We start from the raw sequence: 15,603 nt of genomic DNA, 5'->3' as shown, positions 1-15,603 counted from the left end.
TTGACCTTGTAGTATCCTTCTACTTCTCTTTCCCTATCATAGTTAATTGCCGTTTGCCCTGTCATCTTTGTTGAAGCAATATGCAAAAATATTACACATCTGTGAAAAGATACAATCAGAGGTTTACTACCTATCTTGTAAAATGTATATCCCCAGTCACATGTTTTTCTAATGAACTGTATGATATGTTTGGTTACCCATATGCATGCTCCATTAGTATAACATATTGATGACTTTTTCTGTTATCGCTTTAGAGAATGTATATTACAATATAGCTACTCTGCAATTACCTTTGAGGAGACCCACAATAAAAATACGATTTCTACAGATTACTTCATAATTATACTTCAAGTTAGCATGTAGTTCAATGACTAATCATCATGTTACTTGCAATTTTTATATCTTGTAAGCCTGCAGTTTAAAAGACAGAAATAATTAGATAATTAGTCTTTGATTACATAGTACTCACCCTGTTCTTAAATGTACTTAAATGGTCAATAATTACCATGCAATTACAGAGCAATTATTGTAGTGCATTCACACCAGCATATGGAAGGCATGTCAGTGATTTCGTCCCCTATGTTTAGGTATTCATGACTCAGGCGTGGAAAGGTCACTGCAGGCTGCACTGGGGAAGAACTGAGGGAGTGGGGCCATGTTGTAAAGGTGAGAGCAGATGGCAGTAGAGTAGAAAGGCCTATCAAAGTGAAGTAGTGGTTTTTGAGATTTTTGACATTTTTAAAAGTAACTATAAAATATGTACAGAAAAAAAAACCTAGAATTTATATTAACTCTTTAAAATTTGGTAGCCCATCACTTTGTTCTTTTCAGCAAGTCATTTTTGCTACAGTATCTCTTTTCACTTTATCCAAAGATGCTTTTTGGGGGGCTACTAATAGACCATTTTAAATTATACAGTACAAGGTTCACACACTAAAAATTCCCATCTCACTTTCTTATAGCGACAAGTTTTAAGTGCCAGCACCTGGCACTCAGCAAAAGATCATAGTTAGCACATTTTCTTTTTATTGAGTTGTTGCATGGCAAGAATTGATAATTTTTCACTTTGAGAGTTAAATAAAAGTTGATGCTTTAAAAATAGCTTTACATGATTGAATTGCATACTGAGCTATGTGATTCTTTTAATGCTTTATTTTCTACATGTTTATTTTAATTACAGTCAAGTTTCATTAAAAGAAATTGGCATTATTGGTGTTAAGAGGAAAGAAGTAAATCTCAAACCCAAACAAATTTATAACATTTATGGTAATATTGTCCTACACTTTCTTTGAAACTCCCCAAAGTAGTTCAGACAGAAGCAGGCATGTCTAGAAATCCCAGGGAAACTCTGAGTTGAAATCCATCTAACCTTAATTCTCTTAGGTAATTTATCTATGTAAAAATTGGTGAAGATGGTAGTTCACCAGTGGTTTGGATGTGTGCTTTTATTATTCTTTAATTTTGACTTTTCTTTGATGGAGATACTAAAACTTAAGGTAACCACAAAACAGGGGAAAATGTTTCTCAATTTAAGTCTTAAATACTTACTCAGATTTTATTGTCGTCCTAATACTTTTCTTTGTACACTGGACAATGCTAACCAAATGAGCTTCCTGTTTACTGGTAGGCATAAAATCAACCAGAGATCAATGCTAAGATATGCAAGCACATTCAAAGTAGTTCAAGGCTGTTTGAACTTAAGTGTTCATGCTATTTAGAATATATTTTCAGAAGCTAAATAAATGAATCATTTACACTTGCAGGCTTTGTAAGTGTGTGCTCGTGCTACGTCACCTTATATGTGTCCTACCCTTTGTGATCATATGGACTGTAGCCTGCCCAGCTCCTCTGTCTGTGGGGATTCTTCAGGCAAGAGTACTGGAGTGAGTTGCCATGCCTTCCTCTTCCTGACCCAGTGATTGTTGAATCCATGTCTCTTATGTCTCCTGCTTTGGCAGATGGGGGTACTTTACCAATAATGCCACCTGGGAAGCCCAGGCTTTGTAAATACCTAAGAGGAAATTCCAGTCCATTTTAGTTCGCTGATTCCGAGAATGTCGACGTTCACTCTTTCCATCTCTTGTTTGATCACTTCCAATTTGCCTTGATTCATGGACCTGACATTCCAGGTTCCTATGCAATATTGCTCTTTACAGCAACCGACCTTGCTTCTATCACGAGTCACATCCACAATTGGGTATTGTTTTTGCTTTGGTTCCATCCCTTCATTCTTTCTGGAGTTATTTCTCCACTGATCTCCAGTAGCATATTGGGCCCCTGCTGACCTGGGGAGTTCCTCTTTCAGTATCCTATCATTTTGCCTTTTCATACTATTCATGGGGTTCTCAAGGCAAGAATACTGAAGTGGTTTGCCATTCCCTTCTCCAGTGGACCACATTCTGTCAGACCTGTCTACCATGACCCACCCATATTGGGTGGCCCCACGGGCATGGCTTAGTTTCATTGAGTTAGACAAGGCTGTGGTCCTAGTGTGATTAGATTGACTAGTTTTCTGTGATTATGGTTTCAGTGTGTCTGCCCTCTGATGCCCTCTTGCAACACCTACCGTCTTACTTGGGTTTCTTTTACCTTGGATGTAGGGTATCTCTTCACGGCTGCTCCAGCAAAGTGCAGCTGCTGCTCCTTATGTTGGACGAGGGGTATCTCTTCACTGCCACCCCTCCTGACTTTGAACGTGAAATAGCTCCTCTAGGCCCTCCTGCACCCCCGCAGCCACCGCTCCTTGGACATGGGTTTGCTGGCCTCAGCCGCCGCCCCTGGCCTCAGGTGGGGGGTAGCTTCTCCCAGCTATCGCCCCCGGCCTCGGGAGGAGGGTAGCTCCTCTCCGCTGCTCCTGTGCTATCGCAGCCTGGCACTTTTGGCTACTGCTCCTGACCTCGGACAAGGGGTAGCTCCTCTTGGCTGCCACCCTAACCTCAGACGTGGGATAGCTCCTCTCCGCTGCTCCTGTGCAGTTGCAGCCTGGCACTCTCGGCCGCTGCCCCTGACCTCGGACGTGGGGTAACTCCTCTTGGCCGCCGCCCCTTGGGCATGGGGTCTTCCCAGCTTCTGCCCCTGACCTCGGATGTGGGGTAGTTCCTCTTGGCCACGCTCTGTGCGCCATTGCAGCTATGGACAGAGGTTCGTGATATTGTACAGGAGACAGGGATCAAGACCATCCCCATGGAAAAGAAATGCAAAAAAGCAAAATGGCTGTCTGAGGAGGCCTTACAAATGGCTGTAAAAAGAAGAGAAGTGAAAAGCAAAGGAGAAAAGGAAAGATATAAGCATCTGAATGCAGAGTTCCAAAGAATAGCAAGAAGAGATAAGAAAGCCTTCCACAATGACCAGTGCAAAGAAATAGAGGAAAACAACAGAATGGGAAAGACTAGAGATCTCTTCAAGAAAATTAGAGATACCAAGGGAATATTTCATGCAAGATGGCTCGAAAATGACAGAAATGGTATGGACCTAACAGAAGCAGAAGATATTAAGAAGAGGTGGCAGGAATACACAGGAGATCTTCACAATCTTCACGACCCAGATAATCAAGATGGTGTGATCACTGACCTAGAGCCAGACATCCTGGAATGTGAAGTCAAGTGGGCCTTAGAAAGCATCACTACGAACAAAGCTAGTAGAGGTGATGGAATTCCAGTTGAGCTATTCCAAATCCTGAAAGATGATGCTGTGAAAGTGGTGCACTCAATATGCCAGCAAATTTGGAAAACTCAGCAGTGGCCACAGGACTGGAAAAGGTCAGTTTTCATTCCAGTCCCAAAGAAAGGCAATGCCAAAGAATGCTCAAACTACCGCACAATTGCACTCATCTCACACGCTAGTAAAGTAATGCTCAAAATTCTCCAAGCCAGGCTTCAGAAATATGTGAACCATGAACTTCCTGATGTTCAAGCTGGTTTTAGAAAAGGCAGAGGAACCAGAGATCAAATTGCCAACATCCGCTGGATCATGGAAAAAGCAAGAGAGTTCCAGAAAAACATCTATATCTGCTTTACTGACTATGCCAAAGCCTTTGACTATGTGGATCACAATAAACTGTGGAAAATTCTGAAAGAGATGGAAATACCAGACCACCTTACCTGCCTCTTGAGAAACCTGTATGCAGGTCAGGAAGCAACAGTTAGAACTGGACATGGAACAACAGACTGGTTCCAAATAGGAAAAGGAGTACATCAAGGCTGTATACTGTCACCCTGTTTATTTAACTTATATGCAGAGTACATCATGAGAAACGCTGGGCTGGAAGAAGCACAAGGTGGAATAAAGATTGCTGGGAGAAATATCAATAACCTCAGATATGCAGATGACACAACCCTTATGGCAGAAAGTGAAAAGGAACTAAAGAGCCTCTTGATGAGAGTGGAGAGTGAAAAAGTTGGCTTAAAGCTCAACATTCAGACAACTAACATCATGGCATCTGGTCCCATCACTTCATGGGAAATAGATGGGGAACCAGTGGAAACAGTATCAGACTTTATTTTTCGGGGCTCCAAAATCACTGCAAGTGGTGATTGCAGCCATGAAATTAAAAGACGCTTACTCCTTGGAAGGAAAGTTATGACCAACCTAGATAGCATATTCAAAAGCAGAGACATTACTTTGCCAACAAAGGTCCATCTACTCAAGGCTATGGTTTTTCCTGTGGTCATGTATGGATGTGAGAGTTGGACTGTGAAGAAAGCTGAGCGCCGAAGAATTGATGCTTTTGAACTGTGGTGTTGGAGAAGACTCTTGAGAGTCCCTTGGACTGCAAGGAGATCCACCCAGTCCATTCTGAAGGAGATCAGCCCTGGGATTTCTTTGGAAGCAATGATGCTAAAGCTGAAACTCCAGTACTTTGGCCACCTCATGCAAAGAGTTGACTCATTGGAAAAGACTCTGATGCTGGGAGGGATTGGGGGCAGGAGGAGAAGGGGACGACAGAGGATGAGATGGCTGGATGGCATCACTGACTCGATGGACATAAGTCTGAGTGAACTCCGGGAGTTGATGATGGACAGGGAGGCCTGCATGCTGCGATTCATGGGGTCGCAAAGAGTTGGACATGACTGAGGGACTGAACTGAACTACTGAAGAGGAAATTCAGTTAGCTGTTCAACTGTATTTAACATTATCACTTGATATTTTAAAAAAGGAGGTGGAAAAATAGATTAAATGTTAAGTAACTAAAAATTAAGTTTTCTCTTATGAAAATGTGTGTGTTTGTATTTACCTTTGGCCAGTTTTGGTTGGATGTGTTAAGGTTTAAAATTCATTCCTTTTCTATGATGAACTGTTCTAGATCAAAATGTATCAAAGCAAATTGGTGAAAAATGCATTGCTTGTCATCCTACTATTTCCTGGGCTGTATAAGCAACTTAGATTTTAAAGCAACAGCTCTTTGTGGTACTCTCTTTTAGATCCTCACATTCAGTTAACATTACTTGAAATTATTTAGTTTAAAAATGTTTTTAATTGAAATCTTCTAATCTCAATGCCCTTTTCAAAATTCTTCATGCTTTCTTCTTGTTTTACTCTTCCTTTTATTTAACTTATAATCCTTTGGGAGTAATTAGAATTTAGGTAGATACAAAGCAAAACGTACCTTAAAGCATTGCTTCTCAACAGCAGGTAATTTGGTCTCCCTAGGCACATTTGAAATTTTGGGGGATGAGTTGGTTGTCACAACTTAGGAGGGATACTACTGACATCTATTAAATAGAAACCATGGCTTTTCCTAAATAGTATATAGTACAGTCCTTAGTATAAATACTATACACAGCAGTATACAGTACAGCCCACCACAATGAAGAATTACTCAGTTCTAATTCTATAGACCTGAGATCGGAAAACCCTGCTTAAAAGGAATGAGCATACATTTGTCTTAGGAGTCTATAATTCACCTTATAGAATTTTAGCAGAATGTTTTCTTTTTTGCTCAAAATCTTTTAAAACATACACAAATAAAAAATTACATGAAATTGAGTTTGAAAAGTATTATATAAAGTATAAAGTAAAAATTAGCCTGCCTAGCTTTTTGGAAGCAGGAAGATAATTTTCAGCATATATAAAAAGTTTCTTAATGACATAAAAATCCTAAAATTTTCCCTTTTAATGCTAATTTTCTTCAAATATTTCTTTCATAACCAAACTGTGGACACAGTTGTTATGATGCTATTAATAGAGATTAATAACTCATGGGGAATATGTTTAGATGAGTAGTTAGCTTAGTAAATAATAAAAAAGGCTAAAATATTTTTACTGTTCCACATGTAAAACTGTCTCAGTCTGCCTACTGGTTATTTCTTTTGAATTACCATTGTCTCTACATCCATTATAGCAACTGGATCATCAGGTCTTGCCTTTTATGAACAGTGTATGGCTCTAATTTAAAGGTCATTAGACCAAGTCACTTAAGTGACCTGCCAAGGGCATGTACCCAATGATTAGCCAAATGAGAGAGAATTCCTTGTTGGGCAGAATGATCTTTCCTGTGCTGCTTCATGGAGACAACTTGATAACACTCTTTTCAAGACATGGTAGAAATGTAGCAAAAGAGTATAATTTCCAGAACAGTCATTCTTGTTTCCAGCGGAGTCTAACTTTTAAACCACTCAGAATATTTCTCTTTTTTTTTTCCTTCAATCTCAATCTAACATCACAAATGAAACCTAGAGCTCCCCTGAAACAAATGAAGATGAAGTTTAGAATCATGCATAAAGAAAATTTTAACTGAAGTTGGAGAAAGTTGCCAAGATCAGAGTTACAGAGTGAACGAAACAGAAAATACTAACCCACTTGTCTTAAAAATGGTTTTTCTATTTGTATTCATGGCAGGGCCACCAAATCAGAGATACTGCTAAAAATAACTTATCAAGGGGATTTGAAGTAGCGATAGTTTTCTAAAATAGAAAAAAAAAAAAAAGTAGGAATAGTTAAAAAAATAATTAACTTTTTACCATGGAAATGTTTAAACCAGAAACTGGAGAGAATGGTTATATACGTTAAAGCCACTTCAATAATTAATAGAATCTTGCCAATTTTTATTTCAGCTGTAAGGATTATAGTATGTGTCTCTAACTGCTAAAGGCATTATTATACAGTTACTATTTATCACATTTAACAAAATTAGCAATAATCCCTTAATGTTTTCACAATCCTAATAGAAAAAAATGACACATTAAATTGGGCTAATTGGGTATAATTTAATGGATGAACTATTTTGAAATATGTAGATAGGGTCTAGGGATTTCACAAGTAACAAGTGGCCTAGCTCCAATTTGGGAAGAGAGTGTTGCTTTTACAATTCTCTTGTCTGGAATTCAGCAGGGAGTGAGAATAGTTGCCTACACTCAGAGAAAGGAACTATAACCAGTTCACTGGGAATGCTGTTTTCCAAGAACATTGGATTTTGTTTTTTTCACGTTTAAATTTAAGCTACTAGTGTGCTTCCTAGGAAACTCTTTTGGAATGTATCTTATAATATTTTGAAAGTAACACAATAAATATACAATACAAAAATTTAATAGACAGTCACTCTCAGGTCTTAATAAATCAATGTTAGACATTTCCAAAGTGACTCTTTGAGGAGAACAAAGCAATTAATTTATTCAGTATGCCTATATGCCTCCATTCAGAGCTGGGGGTGCAAAGAAAAGGACAGGTTTTACTTCTGGCATATATGTCAGATTTTTGAATAATTATCTTTATATAGTATAGTGCATTATTTAGTTATTAGAGATATACAGTATGCATGCTATTGCAATCCTTGTTATACAGATAAAGAATCTGAAGCAGAGAAAGACTTAATCACATTAATCACCCAGCTAATAGGTAGTAGAATTAGCGTTCAAACGTCGATGTGGTCTTAATCTGAAACTCAGGCTCTTTCTACTGCAGTATGCTGTGTTTCCTATGAAACATATTTAGCAGCAGTTTTATATCTTGTGACTCATAATTATTTGTAGAGAACATTTGTATATAATAATTATATCCAAACAAGATGGCATATGACTGTTTTATTGACATCATCTGTATTACACTGTGTTCTAATATATAAACATTTATATTTTGTATGTAGCCTTGTAGTATAGTTTTAGCACAGATATTCTTAGGGATCTAGAGCTCACTGTAGGCGAGCCTGTCTTCTAGGTTGTTAACTGAACTGTGTGAAGGAAGCATTTCTTCAGTATAGAGGAATAACCTATTTTTTGTTAATCAAAAAGGTTGTACCTATGACAAACTTTTTTGGGGAATGTCTTTTACCAGTTGTTTGAAAGACTGTATCTCTTTAGTTTAAACAACTTTCATGAACAAGAGAAATTGAAGTCTGTCTTCTCAGTTTCCATGATATCTTCTGTCAAAGGAGATGTTGTCAACATTAAATGACTTTTAGAGAACTTATGATTGATAATTTTTACCTTCAAATATGCTTTTAAAGAGAATTTTTTAAGAAACAGAGGAAAGGATATTATCCATTTGATCTGAATTTGCAGCTTCCTATTATTGACATTTATATTTTATCTTAGCATCAACAAATTCTGACTTTTTTGACTCAGAAAACACTAAATTATCAATAGTCCATTCCTGTGTTTGCTCAGACACTAGGCTGTGTCTGACTCTTTGTGACCCCATGGACTGTAGCCCACCAGTCTCCTCTGTCCATGGGATTTTTCCAGGAGTGAATACTGGGGTGAGTTGCCATTTCCTCCTTCAGGGGATCTTCCCAACCCAAGGATTGAACCCGTGTCTCTTGTGTCTCCTGGAAGCATAATGTGATAGTTGGTATGGGGCTGTTGATCAAACCTGGGTTTAGGTTCAACTTAGTCGAACACATTCAGTTCAGATCTGGTTAGTTTTATACTTTTTCTTGTCTCAATGTTTTCTTCACAAAAAGAGTTATTGATCTCAATAGCTTGTTTTATTTTTTTTAGTAATCTTCTGTAAATCAAAAGTCAGTGGGTGGCATAACCAAATGAAGAGTCAACAAATCCTTTTACCCCCCAAACAAGTCTAAAGCTGGACAAACATAAAGCAAACAGTTATTTGCTCTAGAATTAAAGCAAAAATATAAAGGGAAGGGTGTTGATTCATGAAAAATGTGAACTTTAGGTGAGAACACTTCAAGTCTATATATCATTTTTGCCTGGATATGCTCCTACACTCCCTTCCCCTGTGTCAGTCTGGTAGTTAAATCAGGGAGGGGCTTTCTTGCTGCCCCTGCCAATTGAGGCTCAGTTAGTTTGGAGTATTGTCACTTAAAGTGGTCATCTCAGGAGCAAACTGACAAAGATGATGAATACTTTATTAAGACTTAGTGCACAAGCCCGTATGGCATATGCAGGTCCAGGAGACTGTCCACAAACTTAACAGAAGTTTAGGAGGTCAAGAAGACATAGAGGGCTTGGCAAACTTTCCATGTATCACAAGTTGACAAAAACTTAGATCTTAGATGCATTCTTTTTAATTTTTTTATTAATTTATTTATTTTAATTGGCTGCTAATTACTTTACAATACTGTGGTGGTTTCTGCCATGCATCGTCATGAATCAGCCATGAGTGTACATGTGTCCCACCATCCTGAACCCCCCTTCTACCTCCCTCCCCACCCCTCTGGGTTGTCCCAGAGCACCAGCTCTGGGTACCCTACGTTACACATCAAATTTGCACTGGTCATCTCTTTTACACATAGTAATATAATTCAATGCTATTCTCTCATTTCGTCCCACCCTCACCTTCTCCCACATTGTCCAAAAGTCTGTTCTTTACATCTCTGTTTCTTTTGCTGTCTTGTTGCAGGCTTTCTTGTAACAAAACAGTCCTAAGAAACCTGCAGTCTTTGGCTATAGAACCACTGAGTGGCACAGACGTCTGAGAGCCTTATAAGAAGTAAAACCCAGGATGAACTTGAAAACACAGTCTAAAGTTTAAGTGTACTATCTGGGTCACAAGTAGACCCATCAGAAAATAAAAGCCTTAATGGCTGAGGTTCACTTCAGTTCAGTTCAGTTGCTCAGTCGTGTCTGACTCTTTACGATCCCATGAATCACAGCACGCCAGGCCTCCCTGTCCATCACCAGCTCCCAGAGTTCACTCAGACTCATGTCAATCAAGTCAGTGATGCCATCCAGCCATCTCATCCTCTGTCGTCCCCTTCTCCTCCTGCCCCCAATCCCTCCCAGCATCAGAGTCTTTGCCAATGAGTCAACTCTTTGCATGAGGTGGCCAAAGTACTGGAGTTTCAGCTTCAGCAAACATTGACCAAATTTTTCTTTGGACAGTAAGCTATATAATGACAGAGGCTGCTCTTACAATGCCAGGCTTGAAAAAGCAAACTGAACGGAGATATACATTGTAAATCATGCATTGCTGGAGAGAGAAATTTCATAAATTTAGTCTAGGCAAACTAAACAAACAAACTAGCAGAACAACAGCAATAGCTTTAAGCAAAGAAAGCAATACTCTGATTGTTTTATTATCTAAAAAGCCCAATATTCAACAAAATTATGAGATGTTCAAAGAAACAGTGTGACCCTACTTATGAAAAAAAAAGATAGAAATTTGTCTGAATTTTTCCAAATGTTGAAAATAGTAGGCCAAGTTTTTGAATTAGCTATTATAAATATGTTAAAAATAAAATAAAGTTTATTAAAAGAATTAAAGTATATATGAAGATAATGACTCAGTGAATAGATTATATACAAGGGCAAAAATATTTAAAAAGCAGTGGGAATTGTGAAAGTGTTAGTACAATAACTGAAACATGAAAAGTTCACTAGAAGGGCTCAATAGCAGATTGATGAAAAAAGAGAAGGAAAAGAGAACCAGTGGACATGAACACAGAGCAATAGAAATTTTCTTATCTGAGCACACAAAAATACTGAAGATAAATGAACAGACTGTGGGACTTTGGTGACAATATTCAGTTCAGTTCAGTTCAGTTCAGTCATTCAGTCATGTCCGACTCTTCGCGACCCCATGAATTACAGCACGCCAGGCCTCCCTGTCCATCACCAACTCCCGGAGTTCACTCAGACTCACGTCCATCGAGTCAGTGATGCCATCCAGCCATCTCATCCTCTGTCATCCCCTTCTCCTCCTGCCCCCAATCACTCCCAGCATCAGAGTCTTTTCCAATGAGTCAGTTCTTCGCATGAGGTGGCCAAAGTACTGGAGTTTCAGCTTTAGCATCATTGCTTCCAAAGAAATCCCAGGGCTGATCTCCTTCAGAATGGACTGGGTGGATCTCCTTGCAGTCCCAGGGACTCTCAAGAGTCTTCTCCAACACCACAGTTCAAAAGCATCAATTCTTCATTGCTCAGCTTTCTTCAGAGTCCAACTCTCACATATACCAAAATACAGATAATGAGAGTCCTAGAATGAGAAAGGGGGGTTGAGATACAGTGGTTTGAAACTCTCAAAACGATGAAAAATACTAATTGAAACTCCTGGAAATCAAGAAGTAATCAAATAAGATAAATATTAAGTGAATCACACTGAGACATGCCATATGTCACACTGCTCAAAGATGAAATCACCATCTTGAAAGTAGCAAGGGAGAAAGAACTCATACAGTGGTATGACTGAACTGAAAATGGGCAACTTCTAATCAGAAACAGTGAAGGTGATAAGAAGGTGGAGTAATTTATTCAAAGTACTGCAAGAAAAAAAAAACTGTCAACAAGAATAATTTATTGGGCAATATTATCCTTAGTAATAAATGTGAGTAAAGATCTTTTCAGACAAAGACTGAAAGATTTCCTATACAATTTCTTGCCATGCAAAACGTGCTATAAGAAGTCTTTCAAGATGAGAGAAAGTGACACCAGTGAATAACTCAGATTTACAGGAAGTAGTTAAGATTTCCGGAAATGGTAAATATGTAAGGAAATACAAAAAGATTCTGTGAGTCCAGTTTTCCTGTTTTATCTGTTAATTATTTTTAAATACACAGTATGATATCAAGTAGTCATTATAATGGGTTTCCCTGGTGGCTCAGTCGGTAAAGCGTCTGCCTGCAATGCAGGAGACCCAGGTTCAATTCCTGGGTCGGGAAGATCCCCTGGAGAAGGAAATGGCAATTCACTTCAGTACTCTTGCCTGGAGAATCCCATGTACAGAGGAGCCTGGTGGGCTACAGTCCATGGGGTTACAAAGAGTCGGACATGACTGAGTGACTAACAGTTTCATAGAGGAAAACTGGTAAATATCTTTGTGACTTTGGATTAGGCAAAGTGAGTTTTCTTGCCCTTTAAAAGACAGAAGTAAGAAAATTTTCAAAAAGATAAAATCGGAAAAATATTTGCAAATTCTCTTGGTGAAAGTGAAAGTGGAGAGTGAAAAAGTTGGTTTAAAGCTCAACATTCAGAAAACGAAGATCATGGCATCCGGTCCCATCACTTCATGGGAAATAGATGGGGAAACAGTGGAAACAGTGTCAGACTTTATTTTTCTGGGCTCCAAAATCACTGCAGATGGTGACTGCAGCCATGAAATTAAAAGACACTTACTCCTTGGAAGGAAAGTTATGACCAACCTAGATAGCATATTCAAAAGCAGAGACATTACTTTGCCAACAAAGGTCCGTCTAGTCAAGGCTATGGTTTTTCCTGTGGTCATGTATGGATGTGAGAGTTGGACTGTGAAGAAGGCTGAGCGCCGAAGAATTGATGCTTTTGAACTATGGTGTTGGAGAAGACTCTTGAGAGTCCCTGGGACTGCAAGGAGATCCACCCAGTCCATTCTGAAGGAGATCAGCCCTGGGATTTCTTTGGAAGGAATGATGCTAAAGCTGAAACTCCAGTACTTTGGCTACCTCATGTGAAGAGCTGACTCATTGGAAAAGACTCTGATGCTGGGAGGGATTGGGGGCGGGAGGAGAAGGGGACGACAGAGGATGAGATGGCTGGATGGCATCACTGACTCGATGGACGTGAGTCTCAGTGAACTCCGGGAGTTGGTGATGGACAGGGAGGCCTGGTGTGCTGCGATTCATGGGGTCGCAAAGAGTCAGACATGACTGAGTGACTGATCTGATCTGATCTGATGTCTGATAAATGACTTGTATCCATATTATGTAAATAAGTATCATCCAAGAATAATAAAACAACTTGATTAATAAAATGGACAAATGAATATATATTTCACCAAAAACTTTTATTTACTTTTTTAAGGTACAGAATAAATTATATTTGATTTAATGCTTTTAGTATCAAACATTAATTTGTTCAAGGTATATGAGCCTGCAGGTTGAAAAAAGTCACTTTGATTCTCAACTACTCCTCCCCATTGTAGGCCCTCCAATGACAGAGATGTCCAGGAAATTGTAATTTTGAGAAAATTATTCTGGGTTGTTTCAGCGTTGCATATGATATAGACTTAAAAATTTTTTTCAAATAGTTTTTAAAAAAACAAATAAGTACATGAAGAGCATAGCATTCTTAATCAATAGGAAAGTAAATTACAATAATAAACTGCTGCATCATTTCAGTTCAGTCACTCAATCATGTCTGACTCTTTGCGATGCCCCGTACTGCAGCACACCAGGCCTCCCTGTCCGTCACCAACTTCCGGAGTTTACTCAAACTCATGTCCATTAAGTTGTTGATGCCATCCAACCATCTCATTCTCTGTCGTCCCCTTCTCCTCCTGCCTTCAATCTTTCCTAGCATCAGGGTATTTTCAGATGAGTCATTTCTTTGCATCAGGTGGCCAAATTATTGGAGTTTCAGCTTCAACATCAATCCTTCTAATGAATATTCAGGACTGATTTCCTTTAAGATGGACTGGTTGGATCTCCTTGCAGTCCAAGGGGCTGTCAAGAATCTTCTCCAACACCACAGTTCAAAAGCATAAATTCTTTGGTGCTCAGCTTGTAGTCCAACTCTCACATCCATACATGACTACTTGAAAAACCATAGCTTTTTGGACCTTTGTTGGCAAAGTAATGTCTCTGCTTTTGAATATGCTATCTAGGTTGGTCATAACTTTCCTTCCAAGGAGTAAGCGTCTTTTAATTTCATGTCTGCAATCACCATTTGCAGTGGTTTTGGAGCCCCCCCCCAAATAAAGTTGGTCACTATTTCCACTGTTTCCCCATCTATTTGCCAGGAAGTGATGGGACCGGATGCCATGATCTTAGTTTTCTGAATGTGAGCTTAAGCCAACATTTTCACTCTCCTCTTTCATTTTCATCAATAGGCTTTTTAGTTCTTCTTTGCTTTCTGCCATAAGGGTGGTGTCATCTGCATATCAGAGGTTATTGATATTTCTCCCGGCAATCTTGATTCCAGCTTGTGCTTCTTCCAGCCCAGCGTTTCTCATGATGTACTCTGCATATAAGTTAAATAAACAGGGTGACAGTATACAGCCTTGACATACTCCTTTTCCTATTGGAACCAGTCTGTTGTTCCATGTCCAGTTCTAACTGTTGCTTTCTGACCTGCATACAAATTTCTCAAGAAACAGGTCAGGTAGTCTGGTATGCCCATCTCTTTTATAATTTTCCACAGTTTGTGGTGATTCACACAGTCAAAGGCTTTGGCATAGTCAGTAAAGCAGAAATGGATGTTTTTCTGGGACTCTCTTGCTTTTTCCATGATCCAGCAGTTGTTGGCAATTTGATCTCTGGTTCCTCTGCCTTTTCTAAAACCGGCTTGAACATCTGGAAGTTCACGATTCACGAATTGTTGAAGCCTGGCTTGGAGAATTTTGATCATTACTTTACTAGCTTGTGAGATGAGTGCAATTGTGCAGTAGTTTGAGCATTCTTTGGCATTGCCTTTCTTTGGGATTGGAATGAAAACTGAGCTTTTCCAGTCCTGTGACCACTGCTGAGTTTTCCAAATTTGCTGGCATATTGAGTGCAGCACTGTCTCAGCATCATCTTTTAGGAAATGAAATAGCTCAACTGGAATGCCATCACCTCCACTAGCTTTATTTGTAGTGATGCTTACTGAAGTATACTGCTGCATACCCAGTAGGAAATCTATGATCAAAAGCCAGGTAATACTAAGTGACGGAGAGAATGTGCAAAACATGAAACCCACATTAATTTCTGATGGGTTATGTGGAACAACCACTTTGAATAAGTTAGGCAATTTCTTAAAAATTTAATTCATCCAAGAGAAATGAAAAGTTATGTGGGTGTAACTACTTGTATCTCTATTCAGTAACATTTAAAAATTTTAATGGAGGCTTATGATTTGTTACTTCTTACTCAAAAGGGAATAATGTACATCAGTGTCACAATGTAGCAGAAGTAGTATCACCTGGGAACTTGGAAATGCAAATTATCAAGCATTACCCCAGACCTCCTGAATCAGAAACTTTGGGCAGGGGCGGCAGCAATCTATTTTAGTAAGCCTTCACCTTGATTCTATTGTATGCTCAAATTTCAGAGCCACATACCTTCCTATTCCTATAGTAGTGTGGTTCTCTTTCTCTGGGAGAAAATAAATACACAGCTCCTAAGTCTCCACAAGCCAAATGTTGTTTTTATTTATTTTTTAAGGTTGAATAGGCAAATTCTTTTAACATAAGTATTATATACAAAAGCATAAATTCATGTTTCTCTTGGGAAAAAAACCACAAGATGAGGCAATA

The 15,603-nt window shown here is 38.9% G+C and overlaps 1 protein-coding gene and 1 non-coding gene across 10 annotated transcripts in view; both read left to right on the top strand.

Annotated features, from left to right (window-relative positions):
• Window positions 1-15,603, top strand: part of DGKB (diacylglycerol kinase beta) — an 875,335-nt gene that overhangs the window by 435,675 nt on the left and 424,057 nt on the right. The window lies entirely within an intron of this gene.
• TRNAC-GCA (transfer RNA cysteine (anticodon GCA)) lies at window positions 11,984-12,055 on the top strand. Its single transcript has one exon. It is a non-coding gene; the product is annotated as a tRNA-Cys (tRNA).

This window comes from Bos taurus, chromosome 4, assembly GCF_002263795.3.
Source record: "Bos taurus isolate L1 Dominette 01449 registration number 42190680 breed Hereford chromosome 4, ARS-UCD2.0, whole genome shotgun sequence".
In the NCBI taxonomy this organism is placed as follows: Eukaryota; Metazoa; Chordata; class Mammalia; order Artiodactyla; family Bovidae; genus Bos; species Bos taurus.
This window is presented reverse-complemented; position numbering and strand designations above follow the sequence as displayed.